Below are 21,173 nucleotides of genomic sequence, written 5' to 3'. Positions count from 1 at the left end.
CCTGTCATGATGATTTTTTTTTACTGGCCAACTCAACGTGTTGGCCTGTCATGATGATTTTTTTTACTGGCCAACTCAACGTGTTGGCCTGTTTTATTTTTTTTTTTTTGCGGCCAACTCAACGTGTTGGCCTGTCATGATTACAGCCAGATGGGTCTCATCGGCTCTTGTTACTCACTTTCCCACATGCTCGGAAAATACTTCTAGAGGTGTTGACCATTGACAGCGACAAGAAACTTGACACCATCCAATTCCTTGAGCATGTATGTATTCCCAGGCAAAACCTGATCAACCTTGTACGGCCCGTGCCAAGTTGGAGACCACTTGCCATATTTTCTATCTTTAGTTCCCAATGGCAATACTGCCTCCCAAACCAAATCTCCAACCTGGAAATTCTTTGGCTTAACCTTCTTGTTGTATGCGCGAGCAACTTTAGCCTTATTTTCCTTGATCTTCTTCAGCGACCAAAGCCTTAGCTCTATCAGATCCTCCACGTTGTCATTCATCAAGGCTGCATACTGTTCAGTTGTTAGATCGTTCTGGAACTCGACACGCCTTGATCCGGCCGTGATCTCCCATGGTAACACAGCGTCTTGGCCGTAGACTAGATGGTACGGCGACGTCTTGGTGGACACATGACATGAAATACGATATGTCCACAAAGCTTCTGATAACACCTCATGCCAGCGCCTAGGATATTCATCGATCTTTCTCTTTATGAGCTTGATGAGGCTTTGGTTGGATACTTCAGCCTGTCCATTAGCTTGGGCATAATATGGAGATGATCTGATCAACTTAATTCCCATGTCATCGGCAAACTTCCTGAATTCCTCCAATATAAAGACCGATCCTCCATCGGTCATAATGGTCTGAGGAATTCCAAATCTGTGGATGATGTGCTCTTTGACAAAGCTGATCACATCTCTTGACGCTACTGACCTCATGGGTACTGCCTCCACCCACTTTGTGAAATAATCTGTGGCAGCTAAGACCCATTGGTGACCCTTGCTAGACGACGGGTTGATCTGACCAATCATGTCCATGGCCCAACCTCGGAATGGCCACGGTTTGATGATAGGATTCATTACTGATGCTGGTACTATCTGAATTTTGCCAAACCTCTAACATGCCTGACACCGTTTGTAATATTTGAAACAATCTTCAAGCATAGTGGGCCAGTAATAACCCGATCGCCTAATCAGCCACTTCATCTTGTGAGCCGATTGATGAGTACCGCAGGCTCCTTCATGAACCTCATGCAAGAGCCGATTTGACTCTGAAGGTCCCAGACATTTAAGCAGTAGTCCTTCCAAGGTCCTGTAGAACATGTCATCCCCTATCAGAACATACTTCATGGCCTTGAGTCTTATCCTTCTGGGTGCCCCCCGAGCCGAATCCTTCAAGTAATTGAAGATATCGGCTCTCCAATCTCCGGGTTCTAGAAACTGAACCTCCACGTCGACTCCATCGGCTGTCTCCCTGTAGCCAGAAGCCATCTGTGCCAAATCGTTGGCTTCATTGTTCAGAGTCCTGCGTATCCAGTGGAAATTGATGTACCTGAATTGTGACATCAACTCACGGCACTGCATCCATATCGGAAATAGAGTCTCGTTCTCACATCTATATTCTTCCGTGAGCTGAGAAATCACCAACTTTGAATCTCCAAAAAATTCCACCGCTTCTGCACCAGCTTCGAGGAGCAGTTCCATCCCTTTGCGAACGGCTTCATATTCCACCAAATTATTGGTGCATGGGGCAGTCATTCTGATGGAAAAGGAGTAAGTCGCCCCACGCGGCAAGACCAACAGAATTCCCACACCGCACCCATCATTTCAAGCCGATCCGTTAAAAAACATAGCCCAAGTACGAATAAATAATGCAGCAATATCAGTGATGATCCTGTCTGCAACAAGATCCGCCAGTGCTTGTCCTTTGACCGCTTTCACAGGCTGATACCGAATATTGAACTCTGACAATGCAAGCATCCATTTTCCTAGCCGGCCTTTCAGGACAGGAGCCGACAGCATGTGTTTTATGACATCCGATTTGCATATGACAATTATTTCCGCCGAGAGCAAAATATGGCGAAGCTTTGTACATGTAAAGTATAAGCAAAAACAAAGCTTCTCGATTTCAGGATACCTGGTCTCGGCGTCTAACATGCGCCTGCTGAGGTAGAAAACCACCCTTTCCTGGCCGTCGTGCTTCTGGACTAACACCGAAGCAATGGAAGTGTCACCCACGGATAGGTACACGTAGAACGACCTATCTTGCTGAGGAGGAACCAACACTGGATGCTTTGACAAATACTCCTTGATTTCATCGAAAGCTTGCTGCTGTTCTGCCCCCCAGCGAAACTCGTCATCGGATTTGATCTTTACTAAACCCATGAACAGTTCGATGCACCCAGACAGATTAGAAATAAATCGTCTGAACAAATTAATTTTACCGATGAGCTTCTGCAACTCTTTCTTCGTAGTAGGTGGCTTCATCGTCTTCACAGCTTCTTGACTCTTCAGGCCGATCTCGATTCCCCGCTCATGCACCAGGAATCCCAGAAATTGACCGGCCGATACTCCAAAGGCACATTTCTTTGGGTTCATTTTGAGCCCAAACCTTTGAGTCCGTTCCAAAACTTGGCGCAGATCTTCTAGATGTCCCCCAGCTGATTTGGACTTGACCACGACATCATCAATATAGATCTCTACCAGTTTGCCGATGAGATCATGAAAAATATAATTCATGGCACGTTGGTACGTTGCACCGGCATTTTTCAGTCCGAAGGTCATTACCAAGTACTCGAACAAGCCGACAGCGCCTGGTACTCTAAATGCGGTCTTGTTCACGTCTTCTGGGGCCATGAAGATCTGGTTGTAACCAGCATTGCCATCCATAAAACTCATCATTTCGTGGCCGGCAGCTGCGTTGATCAATGTCTCTGCAACAGGCATCGGGTATTCGTCATTTGGCGTCGCTCTGTTGAGATCTCTAAAATCGACGCAAACACGCCATCGGCCATCCTTCTTTTGCACCGGTACCACACTGGAGATCCATTCTGCATACCGGCACGGCCTGATGAACCCAGCATCCAGCATCTTCTCCACCTCTTTCTTGACTTCTCCGAGGACTTCGGCCTTCATCTGACGTGCTCGTTGCTGAAACGGCCGAAACCCTTTCTTGAGCGGGAGCCGATGCTCGACGATGTTTCTATCCAGACCGGGCATCTCGGTGTAGTCCCACGCAAAGCAATCCTGGTACTCTTTTAGTAATGCAATCATCTCCTCTCGCAAGGCCGGATCCAACTTCTTGCTGATAAATGTCGGCCGTGGCTTATCCCCAGGACCGATGTCAACCTCTTCCAAATCATCAGCTGACGTGAACCCGTATCCGAGTTTGCTGTCATCTGAAAAACCAGCTGCAAACGCAAGCGAGTCTTCGTTATCCACAAGATCATCGGCAAACACAGGGAGATGGCAAGAAAAATTATTTGGCCAACCGCGTGGGCTGGCCGCTTCTATACTTCCATTATCATTCGAAACCAAATAGTCGATGAGTGACCAACTGCCAGAGCAGGCCATCGTGTGTACATGATGTAACAATTCCGAACCCAAACAGGATTTCTCTATTTTTTGGGGCCGATCGCTGGGACCGGCCTCTCTATTTCTATTACATCCCGTGGCATGCCAGGATGCGTCTACTATGTAAGGCCAGTGGATAAGACCAGCCTCAGTCCATTTTTTGTCGCCTCGATCCGATCACAGTCTTCCAGAACGATCCCTGAGATCGGCTCTTGTCCTTCCGCATCCCAGGCGTTCATGTCTGCGAGCGAGACTTCACTGGAATCGTTTGCAGGGACCATTTCTACTTCATCGCCGTCCCATTGGACGAGGTACTGATGCATTGTGGAAGGGATACAACAGTTGGCGTGAATCCAATCCCTCCCAAGCAATACCGTGTATGTACTTTTGCTGTTGATGATGAAGAACGAAGTCGGGATCGTCTTGCGGCCCACTGTCAACTCCACATTAAGGACCCCCATTGCCTCTGATGGTTGTCCGTTGAAGTCATTGAGCATCACATTGGTCTTGATCAGATCGGCAGAAGAACGACCCAATCGGCGCAGCACAGAATATGGCATCAGGTTGACTGCGGCGCCAGTGTCGACCAACATCCTGTTCATAGGCTTGCCGTTGATAAAGCCCTTGAGATACAGTCCCTTCAAGTGCTTGTAGTTTTTCTCCTTGGGCTTCTCGAAGATGATCGGCTGTGGACCCAGATCCAGCTGTGTGATGGCCGATTCATCCGGTTGGGGCGCCCGAAACTCCAATGGGAGCACGAACACCACGTTCACATTAGCCGATGGCTTCTCATCGGCTTTTGTCTGCTTGGGGCGCCACTCTTTTCTCGGAGGGCGCCTTTCCTCCCTTCTCGGTCGCCTGACTTGCTCCGCGAGATCCGGACGCGCCTTCCTCAGCACGTCAAGGTACTTTGCTTCTGCCTCTTCCAGATTGCGCAAGCGCTGCACTCTGCGCTTTTGTGAGCGATTATGCCTGTCAGGACACCACCGTGGACGATGGTACCTGTCTTCTTCTTCTTCTTGCTCGGAATCACCCCTGGTTGGCCTCCTCACACGGTCATCATGACGTGTTCTGGGCCCTAAGCGCCGGAACACCGATGTCTCGTCCTGCTGGTGTCCTCGAGGCCTGCACTCCAAGCAATCATCTATAGTAGGCAATCGACTCATGCCGGAATTCCAATAGTACCTGAAGAACGGGCAATGCCAGTGGTCGTGTATAGCCTGGCGTCTCCCCAGTGTCCTTCCTGAGCGGTGCTCGTACTCGTCCTCTTCCGATTCGTATCGGCGGCGCAACTTGTACTGGTACTGGTATTTTTCTAGAAGCCGATTAGAAGCTGGAAACTGATTGCGGATATGACGCACCTGCTCTTCAGTCACATATTGCTGTTCTAACTTGCGTTCATCCTGCGGCCGTTTGCCAGAAGCAGCCTCTCTCCTCTGCTTGTCATGGCGGCGCATGGGTCCCACTATGTTGATCTGGAATGCCAAATCCTGGCCCTTGGGACCGAAATCTGACAGCTCCACCATGTTAGCTTGTGGGAAGGGCTTTGTGTCAACCTTCATCGTGTGTTGAGCCAGGATTAATCGGCCTTGCTCGATAGCCGATTGTATCTGACGACGTAGCCCCTTGCATTCACCCGTGGAATGAGTGAACGAGTGGTGCCATTTGCAGTACAGTCTTCCCTGCAGCTCTTGTGCCGTCGGTAACTTGTGATTCTCTGGGAGCTTCAGCTGTTTCTCTTTGAGGAGCAAATCAAATATCTGCTCTGCCTTGGTCACGTCGAAGTCGAAGCCCTTCACAAGCCCCTGCTGTTTGACCCACTTGCACGGGACAGGGTTTGCCCCCCGAGTCCACTCTACCACGGCTACTTCTTGCTCCTCACCAGAGTCATCAGATTCTTCCACCTGGGCCATGTTTACATGGCGCTTGAACTTGTCCTGGTACAGCTTAGGATGGTAATGTTCATATGTTGTAAGCTTCTGCACCAGGTGTGCCAAAGATGTGAACTCCAACTGAAAAGCCGCATCCTTGATCGGCTTAGCGAGTCCCAGGACAGCCAGATCGACTGCCTCCTTCTCTGTGATGCGCGACGAGTAGCATCGGTTCTTGAATTCCCTGAAGCGCTGTATGTATTCTGACACAGTCTCTCCTCGCTTCTTCCTGACTTGGGCGAGGTCGGCAATTCCAGCTTCAGCAGCCTCCGAGTGGTACTGGGTATGGAATTGATCTTCAAGCTGCCTCCAAGTTCGAATCGAATCCGGAGCCAGTGATGCATACCATCCAAAAGCTGGGCCTGTAAACGCATAGGGTAATGTTGTCTTGTCAGGTTTAGAAATCCAGGTTAAATTTTTTCCCTGTGTCCTAAACCGTCAGGGAAATTTGACACTGACCATCAAGGAAATTTGCCTCTTCCCTGGCAACCTCCCATCAAGGAAATTGAGATTTCCTATGACAGTTGGAATCGACATATCTTTATTGACCTCAAAAGTAGTAGAAAGGAGACTTTTCTGATCACAGTGATTAAGATCATCGAAAAATATTTCACTCCATGATGCTGCAGTCAAACATAAATAATCATCTCTATGACTTGATCTGGACCAGACGAGCATGATAAGCTATTTAGTGCCCATTAGTAAATAAGAAAACAAATATAATATCATTTTTCAGATTCTAGACCAACTCAACCATGAGATTTTCCATGTGCCAGTGAGAACTTGTTGTCGGTCGAAACCCACCGGCGAGCAGCGACGGGCAACACGAAGAGCCGGGAGGTCGCCGGGACGCTGGCAGGCACTGCTCCCTCATCGACGGCCCGCAATTCCGTCACGCGCCCGGAGATTCTGTGGAAAGCCGGGCGTGCCACCTGACCTATACCCGATCAGGAGGGTGCGTATGTGCTCCAAACAGTTTCCTGCATACAAAGACATGTGTAAATGTAAGTCCGAGCCGTGGTCGGCTCCCCGGGACGACTCTTGCATCGGCTTTAAAGAGCCGATCGAGTCCCGGTGTCAGATTGGATCTGAATCTATCCGGATATTGATGAATAAAGTAAATAACTATAAAGCTGCTTCAATTAAATCTAATTAATCTAATCCACGATGGTAACAGCTTCACTGCTAGATCGGAACATCCTACACGTGACTAGGTCTAATGAACATAACAGACAACTAAACCATAACCCAAAACAGAAGCCTAAGAACTAGCAAGAGCCGATTCCCGGAACAATCCCTATCAAGACTAAGATAAAGCATCTACTACACCACCAGATCATCTAACCCGTTTGCAAGGCCTAACCCAGCAGATATTGCGCCAACTCTTAAGACAAGAGCAAACCATAACAAATTAGATCTACTAAACATAAAAAAAGCAGGGTGTTGCCTCTGTGCCTCTAATTCCATACAACAACTAGCATAAAATTGAGAACGTGACTGCACAGAGGCAACATGATATTCGTAGATGATAAGCAACGAAGCACAATAGATTTGCTAAAAGCCATGCTACGAACATCAAGATAACTAGCATTACTCGCTATCAAAAACACTTCAGTACGAGTAATACCAAGGTAAATGCAAGAACAACGCTGCCCTGATCGCAAGAAGCGATCAGGGCAGCATGGCGCTTACTTGGATGAAACACTAAGATTAGGGGTGGCGATGCGCCGAGAATTGTTGTTTGCGAGACGTGATGACGCTCTCCTTTTACGAATAACAAAGGGTACATATTTATAGTCCGGAGACTTGGGAAACAATATAAACTAATCTTGTCCCGATTGGACTCTATCTCTAATCTTTAAACTAAATCTAAGGATACATGGCCCATATGGCCCAGATGCTCACGCAGGAGCTGATTTACAAGACTTCTTAATCTTCTGCTTTAAGCTCATCTTGCTTTCGGCCCATAAATTAATCCTGTTAATTAATCCTGTTAATTTATGGCGATAACAAAACTGAGAACAAAATTGATATTGAAAAATATTACAATACTCACGAACATAAAATGAACAGCTGAATGAACTAACCTTGATAAGTACTCACCGTGCCATTTTTTTGAATCTAGGACAAAAGCTAGGATCAAATTGATCACACATTTGTTTCTGAACCTGAAAGGTTCCAATAAATAGAGCACAAATGAGATATCCAACAAACACACAGGGACTAAATAAAGGTCAAGTCAAGCTCAATAGCCTCGGACAAGTTGCTTTTGGTAAAAAAAAATAGCATGGATTTATATTTATGTTCTGAACAAGTGGAAAGGAGCTATTCACATACAGAATGGAAGTGATTGACATCCTCTTCAGCGATATACAATGGTGTCAGGTCAGGGCCACCTCCAAAAGACCTTCTATCCAATATATTTCCTGTGTGCGAATACAATTTCTTATCAGAAATTAGGATATCTATGCACATCATGGTGAAGGCCTGATAGTGGGGAATGCAGCATGTATCTTTGCTGAATGAAATTATATGAGCTACAAAGGTTAAGTGCAAATAATAAGTGGCTTAGGATGTTTATGCTAATCTTTTTCAGAGCAAACATATGCCACTCAAAATGAAATAAAAATAGACCACTTGAAGGCGCTCATTTCCACATTAAATGTTCAGCTGACTAAATAATATACATTGTTTGTAAATCAAACGGCTTACAATATATAATCATTGGCATTGACATTGTTACGTATGTATGGATGGATTAGGCCAAATAGGACATATACAATCACCTGATTTCAATGTATTCGCGGACGTGCGTGATGTGCATGCCAGCCATGGTGACGGAGCGTTGCGGGCGTGCTGGAGGTGAGCGTCTGATTAGATGCGCCCGCAGCTTCTGCTTGCCCTTCCGCCCACGCCTTGCAGTGGCGGAGCCGCAGGCCGCTCCTTGCCCTTTCGCACGCGCCTCGCGGAGGCGGAGCCGCGAGCTGGCGCCGAGCTGCGCCTGCCGGTCGCTGCCTACCCTTCTGCCGGTGCTTCGCGTATGCGGAGCCACACACCGGTGCCAAGCTGCGCCCGCAGGCCGCTGCTAGCCCATCTGCCCGCGCCTCGCAGACGCGAAGCTGCGCCCCGGCGCCGAGCTGCGAAGGCAGCGCCTCGCGTAGGGGGAGCCACATGCCGGCGCCGAGGCACCGCCCAACGGGTAGCCCTGGCGCGGCGCGCGCAGGCCGATGCCCATCTAGCGGCTAGCGCTCGGCCGCCGCTCATCTCAAATAGAATTTAAAAATTACATAAAAATATAGTTTAAGAACTTCTTATCGATTATAGCTCATGTTATGAAAGTATATGAAAATTTCAAATGTTGTTAGGGAAAATTCAAACTTCTATCTCCAAATAACCATATAATAATTACAATATTATATAATATTGGTAAAAAAATCTAAAAATTGATGTGGCAAAATATTTTTGGTCCATAATCTTGCCATAAAATATTTTAAATAATTGTACTAAAGTGAGGTCAGATATTCACTACGTCAAGACAAGATATTAGTGACCACTGTAAAAGCTCATTAGTGACGGTGAATATGGACGTCACTAAATTTTCGTCACTGATGTGAACCACATAGGTGACGCGTGAAAACCCGTCACTGATGTGAACCACATAGGTGACGCGCGAAAACTCGTCACTAATGACTCACATTTGTGACGGCTGTAGAATTCCCGTCACTAATAACACATAAAGGTGACAGCTGTAGAGTTCGCGCGTCACTAATAACAGACAAAGGTGATGGCTCTAGAGTTCACACATCACTAATGATAAAAAAGTTGATAGTTATTGGCTACACACGTCACTAATGACTTTCTTATTGGTGACGTGCTACTGTTTTGCCCGTCACCAATGTGAATTTATAAAATTAAAAAAATATCGAGCCTGCTTGATGCATTCCATTGAAATACATTTTGCAGACTGAATTTACATGAAACCAAGAACAAAAGTTACATGACCAAAACTGTTGATTCATTTACAAGAGTCAACATGCACTTTGATTTCTATATTTCACTTACATTCTGAGTCCGAATAAAAAATAAGATGAAACAAAGCACTTTTATTCACAGGCAGAGTACAAGAAAACAAGAACACTGAATCATAATTCTTATATTTACAACTCAAGTGCATCACACCAAATTTTTCTCAGAAGAGGCACCACATCTACTCACAACATTTGTAATCACCACAGAATGGAATCAGTTAACAAGTACATAAAAGTAACTGCTAATTAATACAAAAAAAAAGTACAGCACTCACCAAGAACATGGCGGTGGCATCATCATCGTCTTCTTTTTTAGCAGCTACCATCTCCCCCTCCCAGAATGTCACTACCTGTGGAAGTTAAATTCATGAATGACATACTGAAAGAAAAACAAGAACACGCTAGAAATTTCTCGTAGTAATCTTAAACAACATCATATTTCTGTATAACAATTCTTAAAATTCAGTCTCACACTCTGGCAACACATGTATTGTAATTCCCTAGTCAGTTTGTAAACTCTATGGTGCACAAGGTGCACGATTGTTTACTCAGTAAGCTAATTAATATTTGTATTGAATGCATAACATTAGATTTCAGAGTCGAAATGGAAGAGCAAACGAGTTACTCACAGGTGTATCTGCAAACGAATGAAAGAAATCAGTCATTGTTCTGAGCAGAAATTTGTATGAAAATGGAGCAATCATATCCAAAACAAAAAGGGCACATAGGAAAAAAATTATATGAATAGAAATGGCAAACTCTATTTCATAAGCTAAAGCTAACACCATCCAGGTTTGAAGCTGTAGCATTTAAGGAAACAAACTATCTACCAATATAACAGTTTGGCCGAAAAAATATTGGAGAAAACATGATAGCTAAGGCTGAAGGATATGAAAATGAATTACCTGCAACTTACTACTCTTTGTATCCCCTTTTTTTTCTAACTCAATAGTTCAAATGCTATATACCTATTTCTGATGGATGGATGGAATCAGATGGAGAGCATAAACATAAATTTTTTTGTTCAGAAATGTACAGTCATAACTGATCTTTAATTAAGATGCCACCAACAAAAAAGGGCTTTGTTTCAGAGTCAGTGACATTACCATGTATTTATGCTGCATTTCTGAATTAAACATAACATAAGTGAGTTAAGATAGCTAAGATGCCACCAACGACTATAAGCGATGTAGCCTAAGTGCAAAAAAAAAGTAATGTGCTAATTACACAATTTTAAGGTGTAATTTATAAATTGATCCAAAAATAATATGCTGCAGGCAATATAATAGCATTGCTTTGTAAGGTAATATTCAGAGATCAGTGAACAAATGGCAAGTTAACTAGTTCATCCAGCTTATTTTCAGACCCGTTAGTTCGAGTTTGTCTAGCACTAAAAAAAATAACCCTAAAACCTTAAGAGGCCAAAACCTTTACCTATGCACAAAAGCATCTTGATGGGATGCGCAGGGGAGGAGGAGGCAGAGCTCTTGCGGTACGTGTTAGCCTTGATGGTGCTGAGCTTCTGGTCGCTCTAGATCAGATAAATGTGATCTTCTCTTATCTGGCATTGGTAAGCAATAATAGTCTAAGAAGACTAAGGTGAGCTTGTTGAACACTGAAACATTGCAGGAAAGATCTCGACATAGAGCAGTACTTTGTTAATTTTACTTACACCTACCTGCGATAGGTCTGGTTGGAACATTGCCATAGGCCACATCCTCATATTTGTTCAGCAGCAAATTGAAGAGCACTACAAAAACAAGGCAAGCCACATGATAAGTGAAAATTATTAGACATGGCAAAAGAGCAGAATATTTTGTGACTATATTTAAGATTGTTAGAAGAGCACAAAAGGGTGGGATAACCATGGTGGCTGCAGCAGAATCTTCAGCACATATATACAACATTAATCAGAAATTTCTGCTACCTGAAACAGCATTACAGCAGAGATGAAAGTAACAAAACTTCAGAGAGCATATTGTAAACTTAATTAAAGATCGTAACAGAACCTATAGCAGTACTTTGTCAATTACATTATGACTGGATTTTAAGTCAGGCTTGTGATGACAGGATTCTCGGACCAAGCAAACATAGCACACAGCAAGATATAGTGATCCATTTAATATTATTGGAAGCAAGAGAGACACACGGACACCACATACTTTTATTCATTTAATATTATTAGAGGGTAGTGGAAGAACCGAACAGGGAGGGGTGACTACCTGGCGGCGGTGACTACCGAACAGGGAACGGGGCCTTCGATTCGAAGCCCTAGCATTTGGATCCGGGCTTCACGGAGGAGGCACTGAGCTCCCATGATTAAGAGGTTTAGGATCCGGGGAGGAGAGAGACAGCTAAGGCTTGGGCGGTGGAAGGGGGAAGGGGATGAACCTCAGGCGGTTGGGAGGATTCCATTGTTGCTGTCGAGACGAGAGGGAGAGGAGAGGCAGGCGAGCGGCGTGTCCAGGCTGGCGGTGCCGTCTCTCTCCGCGACCCCGGGAGCGGGGAGTACGGGGGTGGGAACAGGAGCAGGAGCTGCGGGTTGCTCCTCCTGCATCGACCGCAGCCGGCGGCGCCCTCACGAGGGGAGCTCCGTGGCCGCCTGGAGACGCTGCATCTGCCGCCGCCAATCCCACGCGCGCGTCCGTGAACTCCTCCTTCGCCGCCGCCATGGGGATTGGGGATCTTATCCGCCCGGAGGCGAGGCGGCTGCTGAATCTTTTTTTTTTTAGCAGAAGGCGGCTGCTGAATCGGGGAAGGCGAAGCGAGGTGGAGCGCACGAACGAGCGGGCAGAAACCCTAGTGATGCAACGCGAGGGATGCGGGTGGAGGCAGACTGCGTGGGCGATAAGCGCGAGCGGAATAAGCGCAAAGCGGCCGTGAGCTCACTTCTGCGATTTTTTGCCGCCCAGTTCAAATCCCGTGTTTCGCCTTCGCATGCGGCTGGAATAAGCGCGTTGGAAGCGAAGCGTTTGGCAGGATTTTTCTGCATTTTCTGCGGAAAAGCACCGCAAACGCTGTCCCAAACACGCCCTATGTTGTTAAGAGACGACAGTGCGGCATTTTTGGGCCGGCTGAAAGGCCGCTGCTGCGGCCCAGGCCCAGGTTGCCATCACTTTTTCTATTCCGGCTGCTCCACAGAATCGAGTCTCCAACATTAGTGACTAGGAATATTGGCGCGCTAACGCCACGCCTGCAGGTAACGTGCATATGTACTGGTATGATTTGTGGTGAGGCTAATCATGGGTGGTGGACGAAGGTTTTAAGCAGTTAAGAATGACGCGATGAGGTCCGGGTATGTTACATGTAGGCCACTGCCTAAATTTGGTCCATATTGTATGAATTGTTAGAGGTGAGTAATTAAACAAAGGGGCAAAACTACTACTGTGAGAAGGAAGAAAATTAAGAAGACAATTAAGACGCCACAAAATGCGATGCCAGCTAGTATGCATTGCGAAGACAATTAAACTGGCAATTAAGAAAAATAAGGTTACTTCCAAATGTACAACTACAGTACTACTATAAATCTATAAACGAAGTTAAGACAATTAAGAAGAGAGAAGGAAGACGAAGTAAATACAAACTGACATCGTTTTATAAGATCTTCCAGATTCCAAGATGCGTTTGGAAGTAGCCTTTTTTTTGGGAACGCGTTTGGAAGTAGCCTGTGACGCAGCCGTCGTACTATGGACAATAACATAGCATTGAAAAGGCTAACTGTGAAGCAGAGAAAGTACGATTGCAATTGCTGAAGACCTGCATACACAATTGATGGTATAAAAGTAAAGTGTCAAATATTTGGAGAAATAATGGTGTTGTTAGCTATGACTTCTCAAAGTTTTATAGAGGTAAGAGGCATTACATAGGACTATAGGAGTATGTCAGCATTTCAGTGAATTCGGTGTGGCATGTAAGTCCTACAATAAGAAGGAAATCAACAAACAATAGGGTAATATTTGGACTCTACATTTGCATCATTCATCGAGGGCCTAAATAGTTCAAAGAGCATGTCAGGTCTGTGAACATTCATGGCTTGCCCTGTGAAATAGAGCACGTAATGGGTGCTTCAGAAGGTTACAATGATGAACCATAAGACGACCAAGAAAAAAATGCTTCATCAGCCATAATGAAGTCAAGGTATCATGTGTGGGAGCATCTGTCACTAATATAGTGAGGGGCTTGTAGATGATGCTGTTGAGAGAATAAAGAAAAACAGGAATGTGTAGGCCAATTCCCAATACCTATTTTCCCTTTTTTATTAAGACCTTCCTATTGCTGTCACATAAATAGAAGAAGACAACAAATTATTGACCTAAAATGAAGTCAGTGGCTTAGTTGCAAGTTGCACATTTCCCCCCTAAATTTCAGAAAAATAAGAGACAATGCCACATTGTCTCATTTTTGCCAAATATTTCCCATTATGAGTAGGATTTTTCTTCTTTCAAAATTAGCAGGAAACCTCCTAGAAATTGGAGGGTTACTCCAAGACTAACCATAAAACAGATCACATGTAAGAGACAAACAGATGTATTGTATCTGAAAGAGATTTGCTATCTATCAAATTAGAATGAAGAAAACAATGAAACCATTAAACATATCGCCCAATCTCTGTAGAAACTCAAATGGAAGCACTGCCTCCTCCACAGCTGTATCTCAAATAGCTTCTCATCTACCAAGTCAATAACAACATATACTGAAATAAGGAGCAACAATGTTTTTTCTGGAACTGACATTTCCTCGGACTCCTTATGTGCAAGCAGTCGTAGCACAACATCAAGCATAAAAAAGTCACCTGGGCATAGTGACCAAAGTCGGCGGCCGGCAAGAACAGAGCAGGAAGCAAGGGGGAGGTTCCAGTTGGCCCTCCAGGAGGTCCTTCTGAGCTGCTGCCGTTGGCCCTCCATCTCCTTTATCTGGCTGGTGACCCATGGGCCATGGTAGGGAGTGGGCGATCCAATTTAGTGTGCAGGCCACCCCTGCACAGCAACAACGTGTCCGCTTCATCCAGCAGGAGCCACCGTATGGCCTCACACACGGCGAAGAGAACGACGCTTAGAACGGAAGCAGGAGGCTCGCTGCAACAGGTATAGGAGGAGAGGTGCAAGGGATGTGAGGCTCACCGTAGCAGCTATAGGATGACAGCAAAGGAGAAGGACGCGGCAAGATGGATGCGATGGTGCGAACGGTGACGAAGCAGAGCCCACAATGGCGGCGCCTGCTCGCATGGGAGGATGAGGGAGGAGAGAAAAGCAGCGAGCTGGTTAGGCATGGCACCACCAGCACTGCGTTGCTCGGGGGACCCCGACGTGGTCACCGCGGTGAAGGCTGGCGACGGCGTGGAAAATCAGGGGCGGAGCGGCCGAGGCAGCGATTTGGAGAGAGGAAGGCGCAAGAGGAACCAGGCGGAGCCGATTTTTTCTGCGCACAAGCGCGGGGGAAGCAAAGGAGGGAGAAGTTGTGCTGCGGCGGAGAACGGAAGAGGAGGCTCGATTTCTTTCGACGAAGCCCACAGGCGGCGCCAGCTGCTTCCCACTGCGTCAAGCACACGCAGCAAGAATGCAGGTGCGGGGTCTCCGTGGACACGCCGCGGCACGCGTCAGGCCAAGATCGTGCAAAAGCAAGGTCCAGAGCAGCCAATCTCGCGTAAGAGGCACACAGTCCACCAACCGAGCCACGGAGAATCGGCAGGAACAATGGGCCAGGAGATGACGATGAAAGGCCGAAATAATGTTCAGACATAGACGTCGCAGGGGTCACCGGCCCAGTTACGAAGCCAACCCAAAGCAAGAGCGGTGCACATCGTGGACGCGTCCGCCAATGCAGAGAGAATAGGACAACTGACACGCGGAGCACCGCGAGTGGCTAGAGGACGCAAAGGCCTCCGAAGGCCTCCTTTTGGTCCAACGATGTAAGTTTACATAAGTGGGTAAAGAAAGTGTGTCACCAATTGCTTTCAGTATTAGTGACGTGGATAAAGAAAGACACCAATTACTTCCAACATATCATTAGTGAGGGCAGTCCCAATGGGACATTTATTGTAGTTTCTATCATCATTTATTTTCTTGGTAGCTCTGCATTTTGCTGATGTGGCATAGGTATTAATGAAGAAAGAGAGGGAAAAATATGGGAACGGTTTCTACATGAAGGAACGATTTCGACACTAGTACCGACGCACCAAGAAACGAGCAAAACGGCGATGGGGAGAAACGACTCGTTTCTATTCCCCTGAGACCGGATCCTGTGCTCCGCTGCCGGCCCGCACCATGCCAGCTTATCCCGTGCAGCCTTGCAATCCCGCTGAAATACTGCAGCTTCAAACCCTAATCCTTCCCCAATCCCTACTTCCAGCCCCAATCCTTCCCCAATCTGCTCCCATGAACCCACTTCGGCCGCCATCCTCAAGCTCCAAGGTCAGGGCAGGGCAGGCTACAGCAAGGCAGGGCAAGGGTGCTCCCGCCGCCGTGGCTGCCGGATTTGGTCTGGTTCCGCCGGTGATGTATCCAGCCAGGCCGCCAGTGATGCCTTCTACTGATGGATCTAGTCAGGCCGCCGGTGAACCCGCCGCCGTGGCAGCAGCAGCGTCTCCACCACTTGACGGTCTTCTATCTAATTATAGCTATATCTCTATATATGCATTCTCATTACCAGCGAGAGAGAGACTGGATGATGGTTACCTATCTAGTTTAATATTTATATATTGTAATGCTTCCAAGACAATTGGATGTATATGGCTTAATTTGTTACCTATCTGCTACTTATGGACTGTTATTATATATAGTTTACTATGACGTGCCTGGTATTATATATATATATATATATATATATATATAATAGGTCTATTTAGTATTCTGGGTATGAAATAGTATTCCATACCCGACCCAACCATCCAGCATCCGATCGGCCCGACCTGCCCGCGCGTGCGCCGGCTCGAGCCGCCCCAGCGCTCGGTTTTGCCGCCGGATCGACCTGCCTCCCGCCCGGTTTTCCTGACCCACGCAGCACGGCAGTTTTTGTTTCTAGTCGATTCGTCCATCATGTCGCCGCCGCCCATTCCGAGCTGCGCGAGGTCGCGATCTGCTCCCGCCACCGCTGCCCCTAGATCAGATCATTACCTGCCGCCGCCGTTGCCGTCGACCACCTGCCGGAGTCCTGCGACCCGATCCACTTAACGTGCGGGAACTCATCCATCCGCTCGCCGTCGTCCGCTCCGAGCTCCGCCGTGCTGCCTCGGCGCCCGTCGCCGTCGCCGTCGCCCCCAGGTCAGCAGATGCCGTTGCCCTTGCCGTTGCCAGCCGGCCAGAGTCCTTCGACCCGATGTACCTAACGCGCGGAACTAACCCATCAGCTTGCCTTCTGCTCTGCAGGAGCTTCCTTGATGGTGTGTGGATCTGTCGTTCCCTTCTCCGATTGAGCCTGCGAGCGGTGATGCGGCAAACTAATCTGCATGCATCGAGTTCCCACTTGCGTGATGATGCAGCAGCCAAAACAAGGACCCTGAGTCACGGACACGACGCCGACACACCCCTCCCCACCCCCGATTCTCCCCTGCGATCAATGATAGCGCCAGCAGCTTTAGCAGCATCCACAAGAGGAATTCCAGGTACAGGGAGGAATTTTTCCCACCTTCTTTGATCTCGCCAATGATTAATTTAATAACCATTTTCATTTTCTCATCTGCGTGCATGCAGATTGGAACTTCAGTGTTGATGGATCTGATTTATTTCCTCTTTTTGTTTAGGAGCCTAATCTTTGGATTTGAGTATCAGGCAATGGCATTTCCGTCCGGCAACCAAAATTAAGAATAGGATTGCGTGGAGCAATTGGTTTAACTCTAGCCAAAAATAAAAAAAGAAGAAAAAGAGAAAACGGCATTTTTTTTATTTAATTGTCAATGAAGTTCTTAAATATGTGTCCTATTTATCACATTTATTTGCCTGGCACATCAATTCCAAAACCTGGTTGATTGATCCCGTGCATAAATTGCTTAAACCATACTATCCTAACTGTGCTGTAGCCATTTATACTAACCCTCTTACTCATGAATATGATCTTTTTAATCTTTTCACTAGGGTGGACACTGGGCAGAGGTTGGTGGATAGGATGCCTATCAATCCCAAGATAGCCGTGTTTGAGAGCACACAGGAGAGGTATGTGGATATAATCAACTTGATTGTGACTTGTGTGTTGCTCTTCAGCAATTGATCCATCCCATCGACTTATATTTATACTTTCTTTTCTGCATTTTAGGTTTGAGGTTCCTCTCCGACCTGATATGTGGTCCTCGCATGGAGTTCATATTTCATGAATTTGGTGCCTTATTCTCCTGCATCTCTTGAATATAAAATATGAGATTTGATCTAAACTATGTCATCATCCTGCATTTCTAGATGTTGGCTAATAGTTAACTTGGCTACCATGGAGAGTTACTATCTAAGCTAAATCATCTCATTTTTATAAAAACAAATTAGTTATCTTCAATTTGCACATTAGCAAAGAAGATGGTGTTCGGTGCATGTGTCATTGTATAAGCTAGCATTTTTTTAATGGTTGCACTCACGCCATTTTTCTATATTTCTTTTCTCTCTCTATCCTGTGTTTGGATAACAATTTGAGTCTTTGACCCTTTTCAGTCTTAAGGATGAGTAGCAATAATTTTGCTTGGATGGTTATGCAGGTCTGGTCGTCTGGATGAATCCTCCACTTGCAGCTGCAGGAACAATCTTAATTGAAGTTCTACATGACCTCAGATGCAACTACAAAAATTTATGTACAAATGTACTGATTGCAGAACTACCTATTGGAAACTTTGTACCTGTAAAGCAATGTAATCAAGGTGTTGCCGTGAAATCTGAAATTTCAAGTACAATGTTGGATACTTGACCATAAAAGTTAATCATCATGTGTTGAAGAAACATTACGATATAACCTTATTTGTTTGTGCTTGTGAATTTGGTGACAGAAGATCTTGATTGTTGTTCTTGTTCCGCATGCTTGCGAAAAGAATAATTAACTTTTTTCGAAAAGAAGAATCAATTTTTCATTCGCACGCTTGCTTGCGGCAACGTATTTTGTTTCCTTCCCCGGCAACTGATTCGTGGCTTCTTGTATATGGCTGACATCAGCCTTGCATGCAGCCCTCAGAGAGTAAAACATTGTGGGCGTGCGTGTCGTGCTAGGATTTGGTGGTTGTTTCTCTCCCGCTCCGGAGAGACGGTTCTCAGTCAAACTGGCCTCCGTCGGTGGGCCTGAAAAAAAGAGGGCCAGAGAAGCGAGCGCGAGGTGGTGTGGTGCGCGCGCCAGCGCGCGGTCGCTCTGCGTCGGAGGGGCTCGGGTATGGAATAACTATTCCATACCCAGGGTAGAGATTAGCCCTGGCATATATATATATATATATATATATATATATATATATACACTACAGTATTTGCTATCAAGTGTGGTGATACATGTGTTGCGGTCAATTTTTCTGTTCTTGCGATCAGTGCTGTGCTCAGTTGAGTGCGAGTGGTGTGCTGTGTTGAATGCCACAGTTGATCCAGCACGTTTTTGAGGTGCATTTAAGTTTTATTGTGTATAGAAACTGCTATAGAGTTTATGGGTTGGGAAGACTAGTTTCTATGACAATTAGTTGCGCTCTCTTTTTTCTTGGAAGCTGTACATAGAAACCATGCATTGGGACAGCCCTGATGTGTTTTACTGAGGCACGTCACCAATATGTCCAGTCTAGAGGCATTTCTTAGCTGAACAAGGATATTGGTGACGCGTTTGAACTATAACTGTCACTAATGACACATTAGTGACGTGCTTTATTTTTATGTCACTAATCTTGGTGTCTTCTTTGTTAGTTTTTGACATAGTGATTGTTCATAAGATGATATATCTCTATATAGTTCTCAAGGCAAACTTTGAGATTTGCATACCTCATAACATTTTCGTGCTCGTATGTGACTCAGATTTTGACAAAATCATATATTTATCATAATATTAGAGAATATGAAGTTATATTAGCAATTGCTATGCAACACACATATTTTTATAATCTCTATTAAAGTTGAAGAGAACAAGGCATATGAAAAAAAACAAAAAAAAGAATTAACACAAAAATAAATGCCATTAAATGAAAGATATTGATTTTAGAAAAATTTAGGAAAAAGAATGATCAAATTTGGAGTTCATATGAGGGATACCAATCATAAATTTTAATCCCAGATTAAAAAGAAAAAATGAACCATACATGTGTTCTTCACCTCACTCTAGATGACACAATTTTCCTGTGAGTCGCACATGAACCGACAAAGAAATTAGTATTTCCCTGTGAGTTCCATAAAAACCGACAAGGAAATTGTAATTTCCCTGTGAGTGAAGGAAATCGACAAGGAAATTTGCATTTCCCTGTGAGTTTTCGTGGTATCGTCAAAAAAATTACCCGGCACACAGGAAAATTTCCAGTAGTGATGACAAACAAGAGAAGATATAATATGAAGTAACAAAGTGCAAGAAAAAGAATAAAAAGCAGATGGTGTGTGCTACTTACCTTGCATATTGGACGCTGAGGGTCCCTCAAATTAACAAGCAAATTGTCACATTTCAGATCAAAATGCACTAGGTTTTTGCTATGCAAGTACTCCATTCCAAAAGTTGTATCCATGGCAATAATTAATGTCTTATGTCGATCAGTGCTCATAACAAAAAAATAAAACATAACCTCCATGTACAATGATCAATTTATGCTCGCAAACAGCAAGTCAAAACAGAAGAAGAGTTATATGAAATGGATAAACTAACATACTTGGCATTCTTCAACAAAGCTGTTCTGAGTGAGCCATTCACCATGTATTCTGTTACTAGATTAGCATGTTTAGATGCTTAATCTACAGGGGTCAAATCTTTCTAATTCAGGTTCTGCGGGGTGAGCCTTTGATTCTGCAGCCGTGAGAAAAAAAAAACCTGGCTCAATTCCGTGTTCGGATGGCAAAGATATCAAGGTTTTACTGGCGCCACAAAATCAGTGTCGGCAGTCCAAGGTGTTGGGGTTCGCAAGGTACCTTAACGGACTGGTTATGTACCGTAATTGATTTCGACTCATCTACACAGTCCACCCTACCTCCCTATGCACCACTCGTGCCGCAAGGAACACATCTAGGAACACGGGTGGGCCCAGACATCTTCGTCCGAACTGCAAGATTTTAGCGATACGAGAGCTGCTATGTGGCCTATAGTAAATGATTTTTAGAAAAATCTAAAGGCGTCAAATCTTTCCGATGCAGGTTCTGTAGGGTGAGGCCTTTGATTTTGCAGCCGTTGTCGGGTACCACGATTAGGGACACCATAATCGGGGTACTAAGATCACTTTGAAAAACGCAAACGCATGTTAAGCGACTGAGCCCACGAAAGCCCACGGCCTGCTTCCCATCCAGAAGAAAGGAAAGGACTCAAAGAAGCCCAGCGGGCGGCCCATTCGCATCCCCCTCGAACCCGCGGGACGATCTCCGCCTCGCTCGAGGGTCCCCGTCGAGACCCCTCGACTGCGCCCCGCATCTCCGACTCGCTCGAGGGTAGCGCACCTACCCTCGAGCGGGCAAAACATCTCCGCCTCGCTCAAGGGTAGCAAACCTACCCTTGAGGGAGTAACTCAT

General features: G+C 45.7%; 2 long non-coding RNA genes and 1 pseudogene across 9 annotated transcripts; 1 reads left to right on the top strand and 2 right to left on the bottom strand.

The window, feature by feature from the left end:
• Positions 1-21,173, bottom strand: part of LOC120675152 — a 28,383-nt pseudogene extending 7,210 nt beyond the window's left edge.
• On the bottom strand, positions 7,423-12,350 carry LOC120676046. Of its 8 annotated transcripts, none has more exons than XR_005675627.1 (6): positions 10,972-11,752; positions 9,813-9,887; positions 8,296-8,773; positions 7,847-7,935; positions 7,597-7,677; positions 7,423-7,486 (listed from the first exon to the last, which is right to left on the bottom strand). It is a non-coding gene; the product is annotated as an uncharacterized LOC120676046 (long non-coding RNA). The 8 variants fall into 8 exon arrangements; XR_005675628.1 differs by having other exon boundaries at positions 7,430-7,486; positions 7,613-7,677; XR_005675630.1 differs by lacking the exons at positions 7,423-7,486; positions 7,597-7,677 and adding an exon at positions 11,760-12,350 and having other exon boundaries at positions 7,733-7,935; positions 10,972-11,287; positions 11,403-11,464.
• LOC120676047 lies at positions 16,827-18,462 on the top strand. The gene is made up of 2 exons (XR_005675632.1): positions 16,827-17,684; positions 17,785-18,462. It is a non-coding gene; the product is annotated as an uncharacterized LOC120676047 (long non-coding RNA).

Source organism: Panicum virgatum, chromosome 5N (assembly GCF_016808335.1).
Source record: "Panicum virgatum strain AP13 chromosome 5N, P.virgatum_v5, whole genome shotgun sequence".
Classification (NCBI taxonomy): Eukaryota; Viridiplantae; Streptophyta; class Magnoliopsida; order Poales; family Poaceae; genus Panicum; species Panicum virgatum.
Note: the sequence above shows the minus strand (reverse complement) of the source record. Positions and strands in the feature narration are given on the sequence as shown.